A 26,420-nucleotide genomic window follows, 5' to 3' on the forward strand; every position below is an offset into this window, starting at 1 on the left:
CCCCCAACCCAGCTCCACTGCTCTTACCTGCACGGCAGCGGATTTGTCTCAAAGAAGAGCTAGCACTACAAGAGCAACAAACTGAAGCTCAGAGACTTGTGGGAGAGACCTGCGTCCCTTCTCTTATTTTCACAGAATGGGAGCAGTATTTTATATAGTTCGGGGAGTAGACAGGAGTGTCCAACAGCATGAGCAGGACCCATCCCCCAACATCTCTTGGTTTGCACCTAAAACTGAAACTAGGTCCCCAGTGGGACAAGTGGATGTCTGGCGGGGAACCCAACCTATAGAGTGAAGGGCAGCAGCAACACATGAGGGAACAAGTTGAAACAGCTTACTTACAGATCACGGTGAAAGACCCAACATATGAAAAAGTTTAAGGTAGAAGAAAAGAGAAAGAGAATACAGAACATTATAGTACATTACTTATTTGAACCGAAACCCAGCATCACAGGGCAGGAGTCTCATAAACATTCCACAGTACAAACACCCAAACTCCTTCGGATTTCATCTGGGTGTAGATCGGGAGCAACTGCTCCTGTCACTCCAGTAGCACGAGTTGGTACAGACAGTCAAAGTCAATCAAGTAAATTGCAGTCTCGCCATGTCCAAACTGCTGCAGCCAGCCCTAGACTTTAAGCAACGCATGTGATTTATCCCTCTGTGCCCAAAATCCAATGGGGGCGGGTTTCCCCCTTCGATGATCAGCACTGCGTGACCCTCTCCAGTTTCCAATGTTCATCTGGGTCCACAGGTGTTTGATCCCCTCTTGTGTTGTTGGTGGGGGGCTCTGACTTCTCCGGGTCCTCTCAGGTATCCAAGCCACTAATGTGCAGTGCATCTAAGAATCTCTCCAACTCCTCCAGATGATCGTATTCTTGTGTTCTACCATCCACTTTGACCAGCATCACTGCTGGTTCAAAGACACTATAGCATATGTAGTGTTTCCAGAGATGGGGCCTCAAAGCCAAAAACCTCCTCATCGTATGCTTGGTTTTGCAGGAGAAATCAGCTGAGATGAAAATCGTGTGGTTCTTGCATTGGTAGGGGCTATGTTTCTGTGCTGCAGAGATGATTTGCCACAACTTCTGGAAGTCTTAATTCCTGAACGTACCCACAGTAAGTTTTCCATAGCTGACAGCATTATGGGGATGAGTCCTGCACTATTCCCACAGGTTAGCTGTAGCAGCCCTTCTGCTTGAGACTGCCCCCAAAAAGAGTATTTGGACTTGTGGGGGTGCCAGGTATCAAAAAGGCCGGTGAGCAAAGTGCCAGGAGATTTAACACCACCAGCGGTGTCCTCCTATTTGATCTTGCGGGTAGGCAGGCTGGGTCAGGATCAGTCAGTCTGTCCCAGACAATCAGTGTGTGGAGTGGACATAATGTAGAGCTGTTCAGTCAGAAAAAAACAGAGGGTATCCCACAAGAGAGGTCCCCAAGTAGTTGTAAGCACCACAGCAATGGGTCCCAGCAACATAGTTACAGGTGTCAAGCAGTCCCCCTGACAGCTGTCCAGCAATGGACAAGAAAGGCAGCCGGGGCACAGGACGTTGCACTGGGGACAAAGCCCCACTACCTCACCCAAACATCAACCACTATGTGGGAGGTTCCAAACTGTCCCAACCCCTGTGGGCTGTCACATCCCCCTACACAGTGTCCTCCGTACCTGGGTATCGATCCAGGACTCTGGTCTTGCAAACCATGATTGGGCGCCTGATTCACAGAACTAACTTAAGACAAAATCCTAAACTTACTACCATTTTGGTATTCAGAGAAGGCACCTACTCATTTTGGTATTCAGATAAGGCACTTAATCATGTTGGTATTCACAGAAGGCACTAACTCATCAATGAGTAAGTGCCTTCTGTGAATACCAAAATAAGTAAGTTACTCAAAATGAGTAGGTTACTCAAAATGAGTAACTTACTCATTTTGGTATTCAAAGAAGGCACTCACTCATCAAAATAGTAAGTGCCTTCTGTGAATACCAAAATGAGTAAGTACCTTCTGTGAATATCAAAATGAGTAAGTGCCTTCTGTGAATACCAAAATGGTAGTAAGTTTAGGATTTTGTCTTTAGTTCTGTGAATCGGACCCGGGGTTTGGCAGCACGGTCAAGCCCATGCAGTGCAGGTGGAGCAAAAAGTAGCTTTGCAGGACCTCAGTGCTCTCAATCTCACGTCCCAGATAATGACCCCACAGAGTGCCCTCCACAGGCACCAGGACAGAGGCCAGCAGTTCCTCACCCAAATGGTATTCAGCCCAGAGAATCAACCAGTAATCAAGGAGACCCTGTGGGTGCAGGTGATTGTGGTCTCCTGGGGCCATGTTCCACTGTTCACCCTTCACTCTCCTCTGTGCCAAGGGAATATAAAGTCGGATACCGCTACACCATGCCGGTGTCCCGGCAGCGGCATCCACTGACAAGCCAGGCAAGGGTTTCCCCAAACCGGAGCGAGCGAGAAAAGTTGTTGTGCTGACAGGCCGATCTTCAGAGGCACCACACGTTGCACAGCTGATCCACCTGTTGGATCAGGAGGAGGTGGTCGGAGATCATACCGCACCCCAGTGTAGCACGGCAGAGCCTTGTTACAGCTAGGCCGCAACAGTACAGGAAAAACCACACAACACCCGTGGTTTCACTATCGTGGCCGCAAGACCCTGACTGGTCTATGGCCGTTTATTTATCCCCTCGGGGCGAGCCCGCCCCAAGAGGTGTGGGGATGTGTGTAAGTGGCAACATTGCCCAAAAGAGCCCAGATGGCTCTCTACATCCCTCCCTTCTTTTGGTTCTGGACCACCAGGTGTTCAGTCCATGGGGACGTATATACAAAGTCCTTCAGTTGTTGACTCGGCGCAGGATTCGGTCGGAGATCATACTTCTGGCTCCGGGAACCGTGAGCTGTCGAGGCAATGGACGGGATATCCCCGGCCGTCTCGATGGCGGTGTTCAGACATGTTGACCGGGCACTATCAGCACAGCCTTGGCTAACTTGCCTGGTGTCTCCTGCGGTGTGTTCCTCACGCTGGGTGAGGCAGGAGGAGAGAAGTTCGACAGTGAGTCCTTGTAGTCGGGTGCTTCTTGGTCCGCCTCCACCTCAGCTGTCTTCTTGAAACTGGACAAAAGGGGTTGGTGATGGACGGAGCATCTGAATCAATCAAGCACTCACACCCAGTCAAAAGATCTGGGTTTAATCCATCAACAAGCTTCCGAGGACCGGTTTCTGGCATTCCAACCGTCTTCAGCCTGGCTTGCTTCAATCCAGTGGCAAAGTGAGCAAGGGACTCACGTCTGAGCATACCCTGCCACACTTATGGCTGAAGGCGGCTGGAATGCCAGAAACCGGTCCTCGGAAGCTTGTTTCCGGTCCAGGGAAGACATGGCATGGCAGTTCGGGCTGGACTGTTCCCATGAGGCACAGGGTCAGACTGATTTGCATATAGCCATGTCTGAACTGGGGTGGCAGAGTGGGCTAAAGAATGGTGATGGATTAAACCCAGATCTTTTGACTGGGTGTGAGTGTTTGATTGATTCTGATGCATAGTCCATCACCACCCCCTTTTGTACCATTCTTGAAACTGGACACATTCCTGATGATGGATTGTAGTCCCTTTTGAGCCTTGACCATGGTCCCTTGAACACTTACAATGATCCATGCTTCTCGCTCGTAGGGCATCCAGAACTTCCACCCTCGGTGTCAGTCTTTGATCACCAGCCGGTCTCCCACTCTTAGCTGAGGTTCTTGGGTTCTTCGGGCCTCACTGGCCTTCTGATTCATTGTCTCCCTCCTCGCTTGGATAGCTGCATCATCCCGCTCCACAGGTACCCACGTCGGGTCTGACGGATACTGTCTCGTGGGGCACACTTGAAAAGGAGATGAGCTGGAGTACACTTGGTGGTGCAATGAGAGGACTGTTGGTATACACAGAGGAACTGGTAAAGATCTGTTTCAGGGTCTTTTCATTCTCCACTGCAATGCACAACGCATGGTTGCTTGTCCCCATTAGACGTTCTACTTCCCCATTTGCTTGGGGACATAATGGGGTGATCTTCCTATGGAAAACTGTTAGACTTTCGAGGTACTCATGGAACTCTCGCCCCTGGAAAGGGGGTCCATTGTTGGACTTGACCTCTTCCGGTATCCCCAACATTGCAAAGGTTCTGTCCAGTACTCTCTTCACATGGGGAAAAGCTGTCGACGACACCACTTCAACGATGGGGAATTTCAAGAATGAGTCAACCATGACCAGCATGTGACGTCCATCTGGGAAGCTCCCAAAATCCACGCTGAGATGCCTCCAAGGTGTCTTGGTTGGTTCTTCCATGATCACAGGCGCTGGCGCTGGGTCCCCTTCGGTGATCGTGCAGGCATGGCACTGCCTTACCATCTCCCCTACCATAGAAACAAAATGGAGGCAGCACCAAATATGGAGAGGACCAGGACCACAACGCGTTTCGCTCCCCAACCATGGGAGCTTCGTCAGGGCTGAAACAACACAGAAATAATACACCCATATTAAAAACACATACAAATATAACATTTACAACAAGAAGACAAACAAGGTTAAAATACATTCAAATTGGACTTTTTACTAGAAAAGATGGCAACACTAGAAAGGGTTCACAATTTCAATCCTATATTTTGAAAGACATCCTGCCTTTAAATCTAGATATACAAACACAACAAATGGTGCAGCTCAATGATTGTATAAAACATTAGTAGCCAAAAACCGAATATAACCAAATATAAAGTGCCTCAGGTCAGACAGATGAAAAGAACCAAAAAATAGAACCCAAGTGAGAAAAGGGGAGAGAAGAAGAAAACGAGGGGAGTAGCCCCTACAAAGAAACATACCGAAAAGTTACCCCATGTGAAAAGTATGCACAAACACCCACGAGCCAGTGACCAGGCCAGAGTTGACACTATGCAAAAAATGGTCTCACAAAGAGATGGAAACTGCCCTACACACACCGGTTGCCACATGATAAGTGCCCAGACACCCGCCAATCAAGGAAGAAAGGGTGGATGTAATCTAGAGATGCCCCACGACTACTCGCCAAGTGCCCAGACTGCCACCAGGTGGACCGTGTGGACATTGTGGTGAGGATCACCCAGCAACAGCCGTCTGCGGGGCGAAAGGGAAAACGTGACCCTGCTGCGGAAGGCTAAATCCTTATGCCAGAGTGTGCCGTGGTGGGCAATTCCGACAAACATCATCAAGGCCCAGAAGCATGTCCCAGAGTGTTCGCCAAATCTCCCTCGATGACCCACCGCCAGTGCCGGATGACCAGCCACAGGAACCACACCCTTTGTATGAGGACAAGGATGGGGAAGTATTTGTGGTGTCATACGTCAGCAGGACAGGTACCCGTCGAAGACCACCTCCCATCTCCCATGTGCTCAGTCTCCATCGAAGGCACGAATGTACAAGCTCTCGTTGACACTGGTATATCTGTCAATGTGATGGACTCAGACCAATATGACTGCCTGTCACCGTGACCCCCACTTGCACAGTCCACAGTCCGAATTTACACGTACGGAGGGTCGGACCCACTTCCTCTCTGTGGTGTCATTCAGACCACCACTGCCAGCAGAAGCTACTCCACCGAGGCGAGGTTCCACATTACAGAGGGAAAAAAGGGAACTTTACTCAGCTGCCACACGGCCGAGGACCTAGGAGTTGCCTTCTTCGACAATCAGATCCATGACTCCCATGCGGAAGCGATGCTGAAGGAGTTTCTGGCTCTCTTCAAAGAACTTGGGATATTCAAAGGCAAGAAGTTCAAGCTCCACAATGACCCCTTGGTACAACTGGTGGGCCTCAGGCACCAGCATGTGCCCTTCAATCTATGCCCGCAAGTGGAGGAGGAGCTGAGAAAGCTCGAAGAACTAGATGTGATCGAGAAGGTCACGGGCCCCACTCTGTGGGTATTCCCGCTGGTTGTTGCACCCACACACAAACAACCAGGAGCCATTCGACTCTGTGTTGACATGAGACTGCCAAATATCGCTGTGAGGAGAAAACGTGACATCACCCCCACAATGGACGATATTGTGGCGGACCTAAATGGGGCAAAGTGGTTCTCCAAACTAGACCTGAACGCCGGCTACCATCAGCTGGAACTGGAGCCTGAGAGCCGGTATAATACCACCTTCTCAACGCACATTGGCATCTGAAGGTAAAAGAGCTCAGCTTTGTGGTATTGTCAGCCGCCATAGTCTTTCAAAATGCCATCCGGGAAGCACTGTCGGGGCTGAAAGGGGTGATCAACTTCAGCGATGATATCCTTGTGTTCTCCAACACTCTCGAGGAACACCACTCTCACCTCCAAGCCACTCTGAAGAGGTTGGCAGACTGTGGGCTGACTCTGCACAAATCCAAGTGTTTGTTTTATCAAGAGAGTGTCGATTTCTTTGAATACACGTTCACCCGAGAAGGACTCCTGGTGGACCCGAAAAAGGCCAAAGTTATCAGAGCGGCCAGCACACCTCGAAACCCAACCAAAGTGAAGAGTTTCCTTGGCATGGCCATGTACTGTGGATGCCTTATCCCCAATCTTGCCGCCATTTCTGAGTCACTGCGCGTCCTTATGCACCATGATCACAAGTGGGAGTGGACGCTGGCGGCCAACAAAGCGTGCCAACATATCAAAGCAGGGTTGCTGGACAAAACCGTAATGGCCTACTTACACACAAGACGACGAACGGAACTGGTTTTCGACGCCATCCCTGTGGGCCTAATAGCGGTCCTCCTTAAGAACACGACCCGGAAGTGTTGGAGCCAGTCGCCTATGCCCGCAAAGCTCTCACTGACACCGAGACTAGATACGCCCAAATCGAGAGGGAGGCATTGGCTAGCAAATGGGAGTGCCAGCACTTCCACCTGTATCTGTGCGGCCAGGAGTTTCATGTCGTGACTGACCACAAACCGCTGCTCCCACTGTTTGCTGGCTCATCCCGGCTAGCACTCCCGAGGATCGAACGATGGGCTGTTAAATGTCAAGCCTACAACTTCAGAGTGATATACCGTCTAGGGGCCCACAACCCTGCAGATTATCTGTCTCGTCACCCGGAGTCCACGATGCCAGTAGACCCATCGCCAGATGCCTGCAGCACCAAAGCATTCATCACCATGGTGTTGCAAGGCCATGACACTTGAAGAGATTGGCCGAGGCACTCAAGAAGGCCCCACTCTCTCCAGAGTCCGAGGAGCACTGGAGAACAATGGATGGGCCCATTTCATGGACGGCGCCAGCGTCCTCTGGCTGGAGGTCAACCATGCCTGCCAACAACTGGGGAAAGTGTAGCGAACTCGGTGTGGAGGAAGAAGGAGTGAGGCGACACCTGATAGTAGTTCCGGAGAGTCTTCAGAAAAGGATCCTTGCGCTGGGACACGTTGGCAATCAAGGAATGGCGAAGACCAAAGCCAGTTTATGGGGCATTTCTGGTTCCCAGCGATGGACTCCATGGTAGGGGAGATCCAAAGAAAAAAGTTCCACAGCGGATCTGACAACCAGCACCTCTATATTCCGATGTCCCTCAAATGTCCAATTTATTGTTGTGCTGATAACCTCCAGGACCTGCTGCGGTTTGGTCCTACTGGAAATCCAGACAAAGACTTTAGAAACAAAAGGGAGGCAGCACCTAATATGGAGTAGACCAGGACCACAACGCGTTTCGCTCCCCAACCATGGGAGCTTTGTCAGGGCTGAAACAACACAGAAATAATACACCCATATTAAAAACACATACAAATATAACATTTACAACAAGAAGACAAACAAGGTTAAAATACATTCAAATTGGACTTTTTACTAGAAAAGATGGCAACACTAGAAAGGGTTCACAATTTCAATCCTATATTTTGAAAGACATCCTGCCTTTAAATCTAGATATACAAACACAACAAATGGTGCAGCTCAATGATTGTATAAAACATTAGTAGCCAAAAACCGAATATAACCAAATATAAAGTGCCTCAGGTCAGACAGATGAAAAGAACCAAAAAATAGAACCCAAGTGAGAAAAGGGGAGAGAAGAAGAAAACGAGGGGAGTAGCCCCTACAAAGAAACATACCGAAAAGTTACCCCATGTGAAAAGTATGCACAAACACCCACGAGCCAGTGACCAGGCCAGAGTTGACACTATGCAAAAAATGGTCTCACCAAGGATGTTATTAGATCTTGAGGCAACGCAATGACGTCAATAAATATGTTTGACCGAAACAGTACAGAAAAAGAAAATAATACAAAAAGGTTTTTTTAGTATATAAGAAATTGTCCAGAGGTCAAACCCTAATCAGAATTACGGGGCGCCAGAGCTCCTTACCCGATATCAAAGTTCTGATATCCGGATAATATTATAAACACGTCAAGGGCTTATGAGTAAAAGGCACGATTGTCCAAGAAGGTAATATTCCACTGTATAAAAAGGAAAAAAGATTTCAGTCAGTGTGCATCAAGGTTGATGTTCAAGTCCCGGTTATACCAGAGATATACAGATATACCAAAGATAATATTATTTTATGTGCATAAACAAGCAAGATTCTAATTCATCACTGATCAATGTTATAAAATTACTCACAAAAATAATGTAAGATTTTCTGGCGTCCAAAGACAGACACGTGCGCAGACCTTAATAAGCTGCTACCACAAATACTATAATGAAAAATAGAAAAAAGGGGGGGGTTTGTGAAACACAGCCATGTAACTCACATCCCCACACTGTACTATTCTATTAATCCACAATGTTAATTCACAATAGATCATTAACTCCCATTCGGCAGGAAAGTTGCCAAGGTCATGGTCATGTCCTATGGCAACCGTATGCTATCATGATGGTTTGATAAGAGAGTAAATTCACACATAAAATCCTAAGCAGGAATTGTTGTCACCAAGGTATTGGAGTATTGGAGCTTGATGGAATAAATAATCCCAGTAAAGGAAACGTCATATTATGCCCGTCTTGCATATATATGCGTTCCCAATGTGTCCCAGGTCCCCCTCCAACGTTAAAAATTCACATACACAAAGCACAGGATGTATGCAGCCAGAATGTATTGCGTTATGAGAGGCTACGAGTAACGGAGCGTTTTGAACCCGCCACCCTTAAGAGAGAGATTAACAACAGGTAAATCGGCAAGATGCTAACTACATAGACCACGATGCTTTGGGGCAACACGCTGATAGGACAAGCAGTGTGCGACCAATTGGACTTAAACTTATACTCAAGCTCCTTGGAGCTGGTGGGGCTGACGAGCCGGGTTACGCACCTGCGTGCCACGAGTGGTACCGAACCTGAAGACATTTTTTGGCAGCCTATGCAGCACCCCTTCACACAGTCCTACTCCCTGCTGACGAGAGGCAACAACCTCGAAACACGTGTCCAGGGATGGCCAACGCGATTTGGATTTCTTGCTCAAGACCCTGGCAGAGGCGTACCCGCTGATGCTAACTACATAGACCACGATGCTTTGGGGCAACACGCTGATAGGACAAGCAGTGTGCGACCAATTGGACTTAAACTTATATTCAAGCTCCTTGGAGCTGGTGGGGCTGACGAGCCGGGTTACGCACCTGCGTGCCACGAGTGGTACCGAACCTGAAGACATTTTTTGGCAGCCTATGCAGCACCCCTTCACACAGTCCTACTCCCTGCTGACGAGAGGCAACAACCTCGAAACACGTGTCCAGGGATGGCCAACACGATTTGGATTTTTTGCTCAAGACCCTGGCAGAGGCGTACCCGCTGATGCTAACTACATAGACCACGATGCTTTGGGGCAACACGCTGATAGGACAAGCAGTGTGCGACCAATTGGACTTAAAAATCGGCAAGACATGGAGCGCTTATAAGTCGCCTCTTTGAGTGAAAAAGAAACAATTGCAGCCAGAATGCTTTACGTTTTGGAAGATTACGAAAAACGGGGCGTTTTAGACCCACCACCCTCAAGAGAAAGATTAATAAAAGGTGACTCAGCAAGGCACAGAGCGCTTATAAACCCCCTCCCTTTGAGCGCAAGTTAACAAGAGGCAACCAGGCAAAAGCGCAAGCTCATCTCCACGGCAATTCACGGAGCGCTTGTAAACCCCCTCCCTTTAAGCGGAAATTAACACGAGGCAACCAGGCAAAGCCCGGTAACACTGAAGTATAAAGTCCATATCCTACTCTGATGCCTGCTTTTCCATGACCCTTGCTTTTATTAATCTTTCTCTTGAGGGTGGTGGGTCTAAAACGCCCCGTTTTTCGTAATCTTCCAAAACGTAAAGCATTCTGGCTGCAATTGTTTCTTTTTCACTCAAAGAGAGGCGACTTATAAGCGCTCCATGTCTTGCCGATTTACCTGTTGTTAATCTCTCTCTTAAGGGTGGCGGGTTCAAAACGCTCCGTTACTCGTAGCCTCTCATAACGCAATACATTCTGGCTGCATACATCCTGTGCTTTGTGTATGTGAATTTTTAACGTTGGAGGGGGACCTGGGACACATTGGGAACGCATATATATGCAAGACTGGCCATAATATGACGTTTCCTTTACTGGGATTATTTATTCCATCAAGCTCCAATACTCCAATACCTTGGTGACAACAATTCCTGCTCAGGATTTTATGTGTGAATTTGCTCTCTTATCAAACCATCATGATAGCATACGGTTGCCATAGGACATGACCATGACCTTGGCAACTTTCCTGCCGAATGGGAGTTAATGATCTATTGTGAATTAACATTGTGGATTAATAGAATAGTACAGTGTGGGGATGTGAGTTACATGGCTGTGTTTCACAAACCCCCCCCCCTTTTTTCTATTTTTCATTATAGTATTTGTGGTAGCAGCTTATTAAGGTCTGCGCACGTGTCTGTCTTTGGACGCCAGAAAATCTTACATTATTTTTGTGAGTAATTTTATAACATTGATCAGTGATGAATTAGAATTTTGCTTGTTTATGCACATAAAATAATATTATCTTTGGTATATCTGTATATCTCTGGTATAACCGGGACTTGAACATCAACCTTGATGCACACTGACTGAAATCTTTTTTCCTTTTTATACAGTGGAATATTACCTTCTTGGACAATCGTGCCTTTTACTCATAAGCCCTTGACGTGTTTATAATATTATCCGGATATCAGAACTTTGATATCGGGTAAGGAGCTCTGGCGCCCCGTAATTCTGATTAGGGTTTGACCTCTGGACAATTTCTTATATACTAAAAAAACCTTTTTGTATTATTTTCAGCTTCTGTACTGTTTCGGTCAAACATATTTATTGACGTCATTCCGTTGCCTCAAGATCTAATAACATTTGTGAAAGGAAATCTGTAAGTACCTGAACCAACTCTATTAGAATCCACTTCATAAAATAACACATTTGTTTTCTATGTAAACAACTCTAAAATTTGAAATAGAAATTTAGCCTAAATATTTCCATCTAGTTGGTTCAGGTACTTACAGATTTCCTTTGACAAAGGTCCACATTGTTGCTGTGTTTTTTTGTATATAGGTGTGAGTGACGTATGAATGTTGTAGGTAGGATGTGTTACTTGTAGATTTGTGTAAATATGTAAATTTATTGTTTCTGTGATATGTGTAAATGTTTGTACATGCATAAATATCCTTCTAAAAAAATCTAAAATTGAAATTTATAACTAGTGTCAAATAAATAAACAACTAGTGACGTTATCAAAAAACTGGACCGATATGTTTCATTCATAGAGGTTTTCATTTAAGCATTTGAGAATAGGTCCAGTATTGGCCTTTGTTTTGCTATTTTGTTCCATCTGGGAGCGGCAGTGGCCGGGTCCGAGGCCTCACTGAAGGGGGTAGGGGTGCAACCACAGTGTGGGTGTGCACCGGTGGGGGCTGATTGGCCCCAACAACTGGATTGCGTCCTCCATCTTGTGGGCAGCAGCACCGGCCGCCGGCGGGTTGCTCATTGTATCTGTGTAATGAAGAGTGGACGTGGAGGCGTGACCCGCTTGCTGGTTGCTTTCGCTAGGGCGTGCATCGTGGTACATGGTCTTGCATAATGGGACGTGGGGAGAAGGTAGTTCGCCCTCTGACGCAGCTTTGTGGTGCAGATGGCACATGATTGAGGCAGGCCTGTGCGTTACTTTTCTATGGCTAGGTTCTCCTTTCCCCAATGTCTTTTGCTGTTTCTCCCCTTTTTATCTCAGCGTCAGTGGTGCAGTCCTGCCAGTGGTGCCTGCTACATGTGCCCTAGAACAGCCAGCTCCTCTACTTCTCCCTTTGAGGATATACCTTAAACCCAGACACTGAAGTGCACAAGGCTCTCCTCTGAGGAAAATCAGGGCTTGCAGAGATTGGCCCCTCATGACCCTGTAGGGAGCATGCAGCTTTAGGCACAGGCAGCAAGGGGGCAGCCCACTCCCTGGGCGTTGCAGCACCGATGCGGGTCGGCAGGCCCAGACACGTTGGATAGTCCCAGGGGGGGTGCAGGCAGACGTGACTCTCGGAGCAGCCTGGACACAGCGAGGCGCTCAGAGCCCCCGCACTTACCCGCGAGATGCAGGCCACTTGAAAAGCGCCGCCAGCTGAACGCGCTCCCTTTCGGCAGGGAGACGCGTGGGTAGGCGTCGGCCAGGTCTCCAGTGAGGTGGACAGGCACTGACTCTGGCAGAGGCCGCAGGGCATGAGGGGCACCAGGAGCAGCAGGCAACCAGTGAACTTGAGCGGCGCGGGTCGGCACCACATGCTCGTCGAAGGACACCACACAGCAGCGGAAGGAGCAGGACAGCGCAGGTTGGCTCCGCACTCTCCTAGCAGGGCTCCAGAAGGTAGGCCAGAACACGCGAGGGGTGCTACCGTCCTCGTCGCCAATGTAGCACGGCGGAGCCTGGTTACAGCTAGGCCGCAGCAGCGCAGGAAAAACCACACAACATCTGTTGTTTTACTATCGTGGCCGGGAGACCTCAAGCGGTCGCTGGACGTTTATTTATCCCCTTAGGGCAAGCACGCCCCAAGGGGTGTGGGGATGTGTGTAAGTGGCAACATTGTCCAAGAGAGCTCGGATGGCTTTCTACACCCAGCAGGCAAGCTGGCTTAGTGTGTGTGGTCTCCTATGCACACCACCACCAGGAGTCGGGCACTCAGAAGTGTCCCAGTGTGCCCCGACTGTAAGCAGATGGGTGCTGTTCAGAGACCTCCTGGGGAGGACGGTTATACCGGCAGCCAAGCCCATGAAGCTGGAAATTCTAGGAAGATGCCACCATGGTCCTCAGTGCCAAGCTCCACTCCCTCCCATCAGCTTGTTTGACTCAGGGGCAACACAAGCCCTTAGTAAAACTAGTCTCAAATATGGTTGCATGTGAACATCCACATACCACACATGGAATATCCCTTGATGCAAAATAATGCAAAGTAACAGAAAGCGCTATTTGAATCAGTTTAGACAACTTTCCATCGAAGAAACGTTTTATTCTGGAAAATAAATAGTTCCTCAAGACTTTCGGTCTTGCATCACTTTTGTGTGATTGTGCAGTGGCTCAGAGACTTTATAAAGCTGCCCCGTAGTTTCTACAGTACACTGCAGTATAACTTTCAAGAGCACCTCTTATGCATTCTGTGTGTGAGCAACGACAGGCAGCTTTGCAATGCTGGATCGAGGTTCTCAATGGGCAGAGACTTAGAAGGAACAACTCTTTTAACCCCTCAAGTAGTCGAGAAAAAATATCTTTATAACGTGACACAAAGAGAAGGACATTAGTTCCATCTGCACTTCTATCATTTATCAGCAATGTACCAAGCACATGCCTTTTCATCATAGGTGCAATCTGATGGCGTGTTTGTGACTTTCTGGGCACAAAATTGCAGACACCACAAAATCACACAAGAAGAGTGCTTTCTGAGAGGCGGTGACACCTTTTCAGAGGTGCCGTCTAACCTCACACACATCTGCCTGGTTTCTTTATTGAAAGGAACTGCCAGTGGGAGAACAAAGACTTTGAAAGAACAAAGAATTGTTCGGGAGGCAAAAACACCAGCTCCTCCAAAAAAAATGATTGTTATGGCTTAAAATGCAATGTATTTTATTGAAGACTGTAATAGGCCCTAGGAAATTGTGCACATTCTAAGTTTAAATTGTATATTTAGATTTCTATGGAACAATAGATATTCTTGTTCAGACTGTGGTGTATATATTGTCAGTGCCTGAATTACTATTTTGTTGCCTTCTTTTGAAATAGAGGATTATTTTAACTGATTTCTGTGCATGGTCACAAACCCACCAAAATATTGTTCAGGCATATTTACATAGTAACAAATTACCTCAATTATAAGACTTTTATATTTAGGCTGAATTAGAAAACAGCGAATGTAGGGGTATATTAGCAAGAACCTCGTTAAAATTAATGACGTTTTAGCGGCAGGAAACTGCACATCTAACCTGGGCTTCTATTGGAATTCTATAACGCATATTAGCAAGCCCATTATCACTGTTTTAGGGGCAGTTTCCTGCCACTAAAACGGCAATAATTTTACTGAGGTTCTTGCAAATATGCCCCTCAGTTTTTATTTGCATCGATACATCGACCGTATACAAATAACTTTAAACATTTTTAAATGTAGGGGACATACAAATAGCACAATCCTTAAATTGGGTGTTATGGTTAGGCTATTGATTTATGCAGGACCTGGTATGCGTGAGTGAGATTCCATAATCGGCAAAGTGACATTAGTTATGAAAGTCTTGGGGTAGGAGCAGTTAAGGGATGAAGTTGGAGGTGATGGCTGTGTGGTCCTTTCCTTTCTGAGCTGACACTAATAAATATTTCAAAACGACATTACTCCCTCCCAAGACCTCTGCGATTCGTTATCCTCTTTCTTCTACAACAAAATAGCCGACATACATAACAGCTTTGAGAAAATTTCCAATGAACAGTCCACTCCACCCACCTCCGAACCCAAACCGCCCTCTAATAACCTTAACGCCTGGAACCCAATCAACATTGAAGATACAATCCGCCTAATGAACTCCATCCATTCAGGTTCGCCAACCGACCCCTGCCCCCACCACATCTACAACAAAGCAGACTCCATCATCGCACCCCATCTCCGTGATGTCATCAACTGCTCCTTCAACTCCGCTACCTTCCCAGAAAGCTGGAAACACGCCGAACTCAGTGCCCTCCTGAAGAAACCCACAGCAGACCCCTCTGAACTTAAGAACTACCGCCACATCTCCCTCCTTCCATTCCCTGCCAAAGTCATTGAGAAAGCCGTCAATAATCAGCTCGCCGCCTTCCTTGAATCCAACAACTCCCTCGACACTTCCCAGTCTGGCTTCCGAGCCAAACACAGCACCGAAACCGCCCGCATTGCAGCGACAGACGACATCCGAACGCTTCTGGACAACGGAGAAACAGTTGCCCTCATTCTACTCGACCTCTCCGCCGCCTTCGACACAGTCTGCCATAGCACCCTCATACAATGCCTCAGCAACATCGGCATACAAGGAAAAGCCCTGGACTGGATCATCTGGAGAACCCAGAGAGTCCGACTCCTCCCATTCAATTCAGAGGCCACTGAAGTCATCTGCGGAGTACCACAAGGATCTTCACTCAGTCCCACCCTCTTCAACGTTTACATGAGTCCCCTCGCATCCATCGCACGACAACACAACCTCAACATCATCTCTTACGCTGACGACACCCAACTGATCCTCTCCCTTACCAAAGACCCCAACACCGCCAAAACTAATCTTCACGAAGGCATGAAAGAAGTAGCCGAATGGATGAAAAACAGCCGCCTAAAACTTAACTCAGACAAAACGGAAGTCCTCATCCTAGGATCATCCCCCTCTGCCTGGGACGACTCCTGGTGGCCATCGGCCCTGGGCACGGCACCCATAACAAAAGACCACGTACGTAACCTAGGCTTCATCCTAGACTCCTCCCTCTCGATGACCAGACTAGTCAACTCCGTCTCTTCCTCTTGCTTCAGCGTACTTCGTATGCTCAAGAAAATATTTCGTTGGATCCCCACCGAAACAAGAAAGACTGTCACCCACGCACTGGTCACCAGCCAACTGGACTATGGAAACACCCTCTACGCCGGAACCACAGCCAAACTACAGAAAAACTCCAACGCATCCAAAAAGCATCAGCCAGACTCCTATTGGACATCCCTCGCCAAGCTCACATTATTGGTCACCTGAAAGACCTCCACTGGCTTCCTGTCAACAAGAGAATAACATTTCGTCTCCTCACCCACGCACACAAGGCCCTTTACAAACTAGGACCCGAATGCTTCAACACACGATTGTCCTTCTACACACCCACCCGCCAACTAAGATCCTCCAATCAAGCCCTCGCCGCAGTTCCGCGCATCCACAGATCCACCATGGGAGGAAGATCCTTCTCCTACTTGGCTGCCAAGACCTGGAATTCTCTCCCCACTCACCTCCGCCTTACACAGAACCACATTTCCTTCAGAAAGGAACTTAAAACCTGGCTATTCGATAAATAATACTCCCCCACCCCCAAGCGCCTTGAGGCTCTCTGGGTGAGTAGTGCGCTATACAAATTCTTGAACTTGAATTTGAACTTGAACTTGTTTGGGCTGCCTGCAATTCAATAGATCTTAAAACAGCTCTGGGTGATTCACGATGTTCACAGCTATTTTGCATGGCTGCCCAGCACTCAATCAATATAGTCTAACCACACAGCCCAGCAGGCAAGAAGAACTTCTGAAAAAGTAGGCTCTAGAGGAATTCTTATTATTTCCCTTAACTCACAGATCTCTTCTCTTTCAATAGACTGTTATGATTGGCTTATAGGCCGCCTCTTAGAATACTTGTATCCTGTTTATGCCAATTTGATTGACTGCTAGGAAACGTTCCTCAATACTGAAAAAATTATGCATTGCCAGTTCAAAACAAAAAATGCAGTCAGCTAAATGTTGCCTAAATATAAAAATGTAAGGAGTTCATCTGCCCACCTTCAGGAATCATTTTTCCATATGCTCATAAACAACCTGAATTCAGCTCAAACCAATGTAAGGTTCTAGTTGTTTTGCAAGATTTTGGGCCACATGTAACAAGCAATGTTGAATTCGCAAATGGGCCAATTCTCAGAATAGGCCCGTTTGCTGTTGCAAAAAATACTTTTTAAATGTATCAAACTCTATTTTGCGATTCGCAAAATGGGTTTGCGATTCGGTATATGGAAGGAGCGTGTTTAGGGCATCCCTTCCAAATACCAAATTGGAATGGTATGCATGAATGTTTTATGAGCAAGAATGCAGTTGCAAAACATTCGCATCTTGCCACCAATTTGAAGTTGGTGGCAATCGATTTGCAAAGAGGAAGGGGTTCCAAGGGACCCATTCCCCTTTGTGAATATATGTAATACTTTTTTTAAGAGCAGGGAGTGGTCCCACAGACCACTGCCTGCTCTTAAAAAAATTAAATGAAAACTTTTCATTTTACATTTTGTAAAGCAGCCCGTTTTCCACTCCGCTTGATAAGGCAAGGCAGATAGGAGTTCAACTAGCGGATAAGCACTCCACTCCGGCACCGGTAAAAGCAGCGACCTATGGCTCCTAAAGCAGCACAGGGAGTTAAAACCCATGTAGGAGATACTTCCCTTAGTTCCAAAACTGGTGTGAGGCGGAGTGAGGATTCAAAGAAGCCTTGAGCATTACAGCAATCGATCAGGGCAGCATAAAAAAAACAGCAGCAGCAGTTTTTGACTTTTCTAAGAAAATAATGCCTTGGCTGAGCCGACGGCCAATGAAAAAGTGGTATCCCCCAGCAGCATACAACAACAGGCCCATCAAGAATTTGGGGCCCAACTGATGGAGAAGCTCGGAGTTTTGGATATGTCCTAACAATCATAGCAGGTACAGCAGGTTCGGTGAGCAGAACTTGGAGCAAGCGCGACCAGCATTGAGATAACCATTAGTACAATTTTCAAAAGGGAATGGGAGAAGGAAATCATCAAACTATAATGGAGAGATATCCTAGTTGTTAGACCCGGGATCCTTGGTTGGCTGAGGTAGGTACCTTAAGGCAAGTGGGGACCCACTTTCCAACATCAGGGAAAGGAAGGTCACCTTCTTAGATAGCCCCGCTCACCCCATCGGTAGCTTGGCATGAGCAGTCAGGCATATATTCAAGGCAAATGTGTGAAGTACTTGCAACCATGCTCACAATATCCCAATGATGACACATAAATAGACTCCACACGAGTTTTATAAAAACAACTATACTTTATGTAAAAAGATATATGATAAGACCACACAATATAAATCCAACATATGAGATTGTGTACTATTTCTCCTGGTGGGTTGTTAGACCAGCCAGCCCTTGTAAGTGCTGGTGGTATTAATGAGCACTTCTAAACATTCTCCTGTACTCCTAATATCAAGTCGAACAGTTTGTAATGCAATCAGGCACTTTTGCAATGTAAAATTAAATACTGCAAGGCGTAACGCAGCACTCAGACACTCTGCAATGAAAATAATGCAATGCGTAACTCAACAATAAGGCACTATGCAAGGTAAAATAATGCAAAGGCCAGTACAACCACCAGGTAGGTTGTTATGCAAAATTAAGGCAATACGTGCTACACTAATCAGGGAATTCATTATGCAGGAACAATGCAATGCGCAATACGCTAATCAGGTAGTTTGTTATGCAGAAACAATGCAATGCGTCAGACGACAATCAGGTAGTTTATTATACAGATAAAATGCCATGCGGCATACACTAATCAGGTAGTTTGGTATGCAGGAATAATGCAATGTGTAATACCCTAATCAGGTACTCCGTTATGTGGAAATGATGCACTGTGTAATACAACAGTCAGGTACTCCGTTCTACAGAAATGGAATAATGCATAATACACTCAGGCCCGGTCACCGGGCCTTAGACGGTCTCTCCGCCTCTCCAACTGACTTGCAGTCAGCCTTTCAACAGTTGCCCCCCTACATGGGTACAATGGAATCAAAAGTGCAGCTCTGTGTTCTGGCCCCTGTACTGCCAGTCCCTTGGTAAACTGGGCTGCGATATGAGCTGAAGCAGAGGCTTGCGCTGCCAACACCAGAGAGATGCAGAGAGCGTCTCCCTCCGAGCCCACACCCTACCCCAGGTGTTGAAACATGTTACCTGGGGGGCGCAAACCCACTCTCCTCTCCTCTTCCAGTGGCTGGGCCTCCGATGCAGCTTTGTGAATTGGCAACGGTGGCTCAGGATGGCAACTAAGCTCCTCCAGGACTGCCTGTCCTGGCCACTTCAGTTACGAAGATCTCAGGCTGCCACAAAGCACACGCACATAGCGTCACTGAGTCTTCCTTAACTTTCGGGTGCATGATCACTGGTCATTCCACACACTGGTCTCAGGCTGCATGAAGATCATGTGCACAATGTCGCTGAGACTCACTTTAACTTTGGTGCACACGATAACAAGGCAAATCCTCATGAAGGTCTCACGGTGCACAACGCACCAGCACACATCGTCTACGAGACTCACTTGGATTCCGGTGCACACGATAACAAGGCAAATCCTCACGAAGGTCTCACGGTGCCCAACGCACACGCACACAGCATCGATGAGGCTCACTTGGATTCCGGTGCACATGGTAACAAGGCAATTCTTCACGCAGGTCACATGTTGCCCAACACACACACTGACACAGCAGTGATGAGACTCCTCACTCAGTCCGGTGCACACTATCACTGGACAATTCTCACAAAGGGGTTCAGGCTGCACAAAACACACACACACAGCACTGCAGATCCTTGCTTGCACTCCTGGTGCCCACGATCACAGGGCAAGCCTTACGAGGGTCTCAGCTGCAACAGCCACACACTCACAGCATTGCTGTGTCTCTCATGGAAACTTTTATATTGCTGTGTTTCCAAACAGTGAGCCAGCTCAACTTGGGCCCTTCGGGATAAGTTACTTCAGGACACAGCACACAGCAAAGTCTTTTCAAGCTGGGGGACACAGCACACAGCAAAGTCCCTGTAGTCTTTCCTTGGTTAAAACAGCAAACTGCAGGCAAGCCCCAGAACACACAGCAAGGGTCAGTCCTATCCTTCAATCTCTCCAGTTGTTTCTTCCTTGGTAAAGGTTCTCTAGTCTTGACCATGAAGTAGCTCCAGTCTTTCACACTTGATCAAGCCATTTTCCAAAGTTCAGGATCTTCAGCTCTCATAGTTATACCCCAAAATGGCTTTGAAGTATTTGTGTTGCAGGGGGCATCAACCCCTGTTCAAACCAGTTCAGGGTGCCTCCCTGCCAGTGACACATTTCTTCCTTTAATTAGTGGGGGTCTGGATTCTCAATCATTCAGCAGGAGATGAACCAATTGTTTTATAGCAGCAACCCAGGGCTCTTCACCTCTAGGGGCTACTCCTCCCCCTACACTCCAGATGCAGGCCAGCCTGTTGCTGTCTCACCTTCTCCCCTGGGTCAAGACATTTCCCAGATCCTATCACTTTCAAATCCAGACAGTCAATCCACAGCCAGGCAGAGATACACAGAAATGTTAGAGCACAAAAGCTCAGCCACTTCCAAAAGAGTGACTTCTGAACACACAATGCAAAATCCACATTCATATAAAGATGTGTTATTACATTGTGAATTCAGGCATACTAAACTTCACCTTTCTATCTTAAGCCTTTGGGAAGATAGGCTGGAAAACACACTACACAGCCGCCCCATTCCACCCTATGGGCAAGATGGCCTTTCAACAGTGAAAAACAAAATGGAGATTATTTCACTGTCAGGACATGGCAGTGACCTAAGTACATGTCCTACCTTTTACATGCACAACACCCTGTCCAGGGGGTACCCTAAACCTACCATAAGGGTGTCAGATGTACATAGAAAGGGATGGTAAGGTCTGGCAAGTGAGTGCACTTGACAGAGCAACATGGCAATTTAACAAACTGCTCACAGGCCCTGCAATGGCAGGCCTGAGTTCCCTTTTTAAGGCTGCTTGTGTGGGTGGCACAAATAGTGCTGCAGGCCCACTAGTAGCAGTTGCATTACCAGCCCTGGCACACATAGTGCACTATACTAGGGACTTCATTTTAGTGAGGCAAACATACCAATCATGGACAACCAATTACCATGACACTTTATACAGGGAACACATGCACTTTGACACTGCTTAGCAGTGGCAAAGTGTCTAAAGCATCTAAGTTGGCAACACCATGTCAGAAAAAAGATCTAGGGGGATAAACAAAAAATTTAGGGACTTTAGCCAAAAAGGGCCAAGTCCTACACTTGGTGTTTAACTGATCATAACTCTCTGATTATAAGGGTTCCAATGGATGTGATGTGTACACCTCGGGCTAGGTGGACGTTTATAGAAAGCTTTTATGTGATGAAGAATATTTAGAGCTCATGCGACAATGGATGACTTAATTTCTGGAGGTTAATAGAGGCTCTACTAGAAAATATTGTGTTTTGGGATGCATTAGAAGCTGGGATTTGGGGGGGACCTTAAGTTTAGCGCTGTGTTGGGAAAGAAAGTAATGGGGGTGCCTGCAGACTCTATCCAAATAATTGCATATCCTAGAAAGACATCAAATGAGGGAGATATCACAGAGTACAGATAATATTGAAACTTAACATACAAAATAGCAGCAGTTAAGTCTAAAATTATGCAGATTTTTAGTAAGGAAGTAGCTGCTAAATTCCATACATCGAAAATGGAATGTTATGAGTACAGGGAGCATTTTAGATGCCTTCTAGCTCTTCAAACCAGGCAAAGGAAAGTGGCTCGAGGGATAGAAGTAATAGAGGATGAGGAAAGATGTAAACATGTGTTACCTTCCGTAGTTGTGAATATTTTTAAAGATTATTATCAGAAATGATATACAGACGATGGGGGGGCCCCGGTTGGGAATAAAAATGAAATCCTCCAATTAATTGTTTTAGCTAGACTTTATTCAGAGGATTCGGCCACTTTGGAGTAACCAATCTTGTTAGAAGAACTTGCTATAGCAACAGAGTCATTATCCTACGGGATGGCTACCTGGCTTGATAATATCCCACTAGTGCTATGTTAAACCATGCTTAAAGAAATGGCATAAGATCTGCTGGTGATCCTTCGAAAGACACAACTGGGGTAACTAACAGCTACATGTGGTGAGACATATATAGTGGTATTTAAGAAGAAAAATAAATCCATGTTGAATTCTGGGCTGTATAGGCTAATAACATTGATTAATTGCGATGCCAAGCTTTATTCTAAAATATTGGCAAATTGGTTAGGTTTAATAATTTCTAAGCTAGTGTCTCCCAGACAAAATGGGTTTATTCCCAGTCGTCGCGCAGTTGATCATATTAAAAAATTTATTATTCTTCTCCATATTGCAGGGGCAAAATAAGGGTGACATTATTAGACGATGAGAAGGCGTTAGACCGGGTGTCATAGGCATTTTTTGGCCAGCATTAGAGAAATATGGACTTGGCCCAGGATAAATTAGAGCTATCAAATCATTATATCATGATCCTAGAATGAAATAATAGATTATGGGGATATATTTTGTGGAGGTCCACATCTCTAGGGGAACAAGAGAAGGTTGCCTTTTTTTCTCCCCTGCTCTTTGCATATTGATCCCTGATAAAGAGAGTAGAGAATAACTGTGTGATCAACCCAGTAGTAGAAGGATAGGTGGCATATAAAGTATTAGCATACGTAAACGATGTAGCTATAGTGACACCAAACCCACAGCAAGCGTCAGTAGAGATTGACAAAGTAGCAAGATATTTGGGGCTTCGTCAGGATAGAAGCTGATTCAGGGGAAAACCGAGAGTTGTCCGCACTAGTAATATTGGACAATTTGAAAAGCGGGTAGTGAGAGAGGCAACTTATTTTGGGGTTTGTATTGTGTCAGCTGTGGAGAATATAGTGACTCTAAATATGGGACCATTGTTAACTACATCAGAACGAGATCTTGGAAGATTGTAATATCTTTATTTATATTTGGTAGGAAGGGGGAATGTTATTAAAATGACAGCTTTTACCTAAATTGTTATATTTATTTAGGGTTATCCCGTTGGAAGTTAGTTGTAATTGGCAAGTTTATGCTATGGTTTTCTAAGGGGGTACACAAAACCAAAAAGCCTCTAAATGTATGATACTCCCCAAAGTTAGGGGGTTGGGGGTCCCGAGTATGACCATGTATTATTGGGCATGTGTGTTGCAAAATATGGGAATTTTGATCACTGGGAGCACATACACGCTTAAGTTACCAAAATCCCCTTTGATATATGAACTTATATTGGGCGAAGAAGCATTAGGATTCGTGTGGAAGAATGTCGAACCCAGCTACTATAAAAACACGAAGTTCAGAGTCCTGTTGGGGGCATTTCGATTATGGCGACAATGTAAGAAGAAGTTGAATGTAGGAAAATATACCTATTATACACCATTATGGGGGACACCAAGAGTGCCACCGATATTTCATGATTCGGTGGTTAGGAATTGGAGAAAGAGGGGGATTCTATTAATGTGAGAACTGCTTGAGGTGGAACCCCTAAGTCCATTTAGAGATCTTCAGGGAAAATTTGGGATTATCTCGCAACATTTTTTTTATATACCTCCAAATTTGGGATTTTATGAATAAGATGGTGAAGATCTCTGGGCCAAAGATGCGGATACCCGTTATAGAGGCAATTGATCAGAGAGCTAAGATTGGTTTGATTTATGACTTGTTAATTCGAATTGCACTCGGTGATCTACAATGGCAAAATGATAAATGATAAGCTTGGTTAGGAATAGAGTCTGATATTGCACCAGTCATTGGACATAGGTAATAAAGTGCTATTAACTACTGGATTGAAGAGCCAGCATTTTAAAACCATGTTTGATCTATATTATACTCCAGAGAAATTATTTAAATGGGGTAGGGAAGATAAGGGCTGCTGCCATCAATGTGGGGCACCGCGTGCAGAAAGTAAATTGGGCCCTTTTTTCAGGAGATGGGTACATTTCTAGAACAAAGTATCGGGGAGCAGATACCAATCAATCCCATATAGGCAGTATTAGGGGTAGTAAAGGATTTCATCGATAATGGGCCAGCTAAAACAAAGAGGTATATGCTATTTATAGCTATGGCTGTAACACGAATGTGGATGGCTATTAACTGGCTCAACCAAGAATCTCCCTCTGGCTATTTATAATATGGAAATAAACTTATATGTTTGTAAAGGACAGAAATGACAGAAATAGTGGATTAGGATATGGCAGTTGGTTATAAAATGAATTGGCAGTGCGATATAATGATTTTATGTGACGGAGTAACCTAGTCGTAGATCTGCTGCTGGTACGGAATGTTTGTAATTTATATAATTCTTCACATCTGATGCAACTTTCCTACATTTGACTAATGATAGCAATGAAAATTTAGGGACGTATTATTTATTGCATATGCACTTTATGTGTGACTTTGCTGTATTGCACTAGTTTTGTAATGTATAGCTAATTTGCACAGGCTTATCATGTCATGAATTTCTGAAGTGGGCTATTAATTAGTTGCCAAGCCATCTTTTGTCTTTTTCTCTCTCCCCCTCCCTCGTATACTTTGGTTTTCATTTTGTGATATTAAGATGAAATAGTTACAATGATGGAAGTATGTGACGTGCAACTTCTGCGTGTGCTTTTAAAATGCAAATAGAATATTTAAAGAAAAATAAACCAAATGCTTGTTTATTGTGAGGTGTCACAAAAGAGATTGTTCTTAAATGCTGTGGCCCTCATTTATTGCTTGTTGCGCCATATTTACAAAGTGGCTCATCTAGATAGATGCGTCACTTTGTAAACCCCTGTGCCACATTATACCTGAGCCAGGTATAATTAGCCTCATTTATGAAAAGTGACGCATCGCTGCGTGAAAACAACAATGCGTCACTTTTCACTGCGCCCTCTTTGCAACACCAATGATGCATCATATTTACAGTATGACGCATCATGGCGCAAAGACTTACAGATACGTTAGTATTTCTGACGTATCTCTATGGCGCAAAAGTGACAGATTGCTGGAGTGTGTCACAAAAGTGACGCAACTCCAGCAATTTGTCCTTTCACATGCGAAAGGGTCTGCATCAGTCTTACGCCGGCTGTGATGCAGGCGTAAGAAATTGACTCATTTGTGTCCTAGAAGTGGCACAGTGAAATCTTATAGATTTCACAGCGTCACTTCTATGACCCTTTCTTGCGTCGGAACGCCCCCGGGCATACATTATACCAGGCGTAGGTATAATGTAGCGTAGGGGTTTACAAAGCGGTGTATCTAACTAGATGCATCACTTTGTAATTATGGTGCAACAAGGCACATTTTTTACGCTGCTGGTGCGTCACAAAAAGTGAGACCCTATGTATGCAAGGGGGGCGTTTTGACTCAATAAAGGGTCATGGAAGTGATGCAGTGAAATCTATAAGATTTCACTGCGCCATTTCTTGGCCGCTAATGTGTCAAAATCTTACGCCTGCTTTATGGCAGGCATAAGACTGACACAGGCACTAACAACATGGGACTCGCCCATGTGATAGTACACATTGCTGGAGATGCGTTACTTTTGTGACACACTCTAGCAATGTGTCACTTTTCACCTACAGATACGTCAGAAATACTGACCTATCTGTAGCAAAATCTAACGTCTGCTAAAATCCTGATTTACCTATGTTGGACATAGGGGGTGGATTATGCTGATACAACCACAGGGTCGTATCAGCAAGGTTATCGCCATTTTGCAAGGAAAATCGCTGGAAAACTAGCGATGCTCCCTGCAAAATGGCGATAACCTCGCTTTCTCTGGAATTGTTATTGCCCTGGAGAAACGCATTGTTAATAATGCGCTACCAGGGCGATAAAGTCCAGAGATAGCCTGTGATAAGAAATTCATCGCTAAGCACGGGCATCGATAATTATCGCAGGCCGTTGATAATATGCCCCATGGTGTGTTCTACACTTACTCTGACTAGTATAGTGGTTCCTGCTTGGATATGGCTCATATCTCAGCCAACTAGAAGTCCAATTTCTAACAATGGAGTTGCCTGTTCCTTAGCAGCACATTATCACATTCCTGGAGACTAGCTAGAGGAGACGATGTACCCAGTTCAATGGCACAGTTGCAGGAATGGTTTCTGGATAAGAAACCTACAGATATATGGAAAGTATCTCTTTGTTTGCTGCACTGTACTGTTCAATTTGTCAAGTTAAAGAGAAACTACCTCTATTCTATCCATCGGCTAATTTGGACTCCTACTAATAGAATTAAGGTGCACCAGGATATTATGCGAGGTAAAGCTATATCGACGATAGGTCTACATTTTTTTTAATGTCTTATCTAACTTACATTTTGGAAGGTGATGGGTAAGACAACCAACAAGGTGACAAGTTACCAGGTCCCTTTTATTATAAATACTCGCAGCCCGTCC

The sequence above is a fragment of the Lissotriton vulgaris genome, chromosome 8 (genome assembly GCF_964263255.1).
Source record: "Lissotriton vulgaris chromosome 8, aLisVul1.2, whole genome shotgun sequence".
NCBI classification, from domain to species: Eukaryota; Metazoa; Chordata; class Amphibia; order Caudata; family Salamandridae; genus Lissotriton; species Lissotriton vulgaris.